General features: G+C 37.5%; 1 protein-coding gene across 2 annotated transcripts in view; it reads left to right on the plus strand.

Moving 5' to 3' along the window:
* Positions 1 to 360, plus strand: part of LOC105448519 (histone-lysine N-methyltransferase eggless) — a 43,958-nt gene that overhangs the window by 7,583 nt on the left and 36,015 nt on the right. The gene's annotated exons all lie outside the window — the stretch shown is intronic.

The following is a 360-nucleotide window of genomic DNA, read 5'->3' on the forward strand; positions in this document are numbered from 1 at the left end:
TCCGAGCACTCCGCGTTAACCGAGCTGTGCGCTCGGATAATACGGAAAAACTCGGATGAAACGGATGACGCTTCGCTGCTATGAAACGAATGAGCAGGTTGAAGCAGTGCTCTATCACTGACTTTCTTAAACCACGTTTGTAATACATATGTAAGTATGTACATAATGCTTGTTACGCGAAAAATTAATCCACGTTCGTTAATTTTTCATTTTCATATGTTAATGTGGTTAAATTCTCTTGAAAATACCATTTTAAATATACCAAAAATAAGGGAAGTTTTCGAGTTTTTTTATTTATTCCGTGTTATCCGAGTTTTCGCTTATCCGAGGTATCCCTTTCCCACATTACCTCAGATAAAC

This window comes from Wasmannia auropunctata, unplaced genomic scaffold, assembly GCF_000956235.1.
Source record: "Wasmannia auropunctata unplaced genomic scaffold, wasmannia.A_1.0 LD336085.1, whole genome shotgun sequence".
In the NCBI taxonomy this organism is placed as follows: domain Eukaryota; kingdom Metazoa; phylum Arthropoda; class Insecta; order Hymenoptera; family Formicidae; genus Wasmannia; species Wasmannia auropunctata.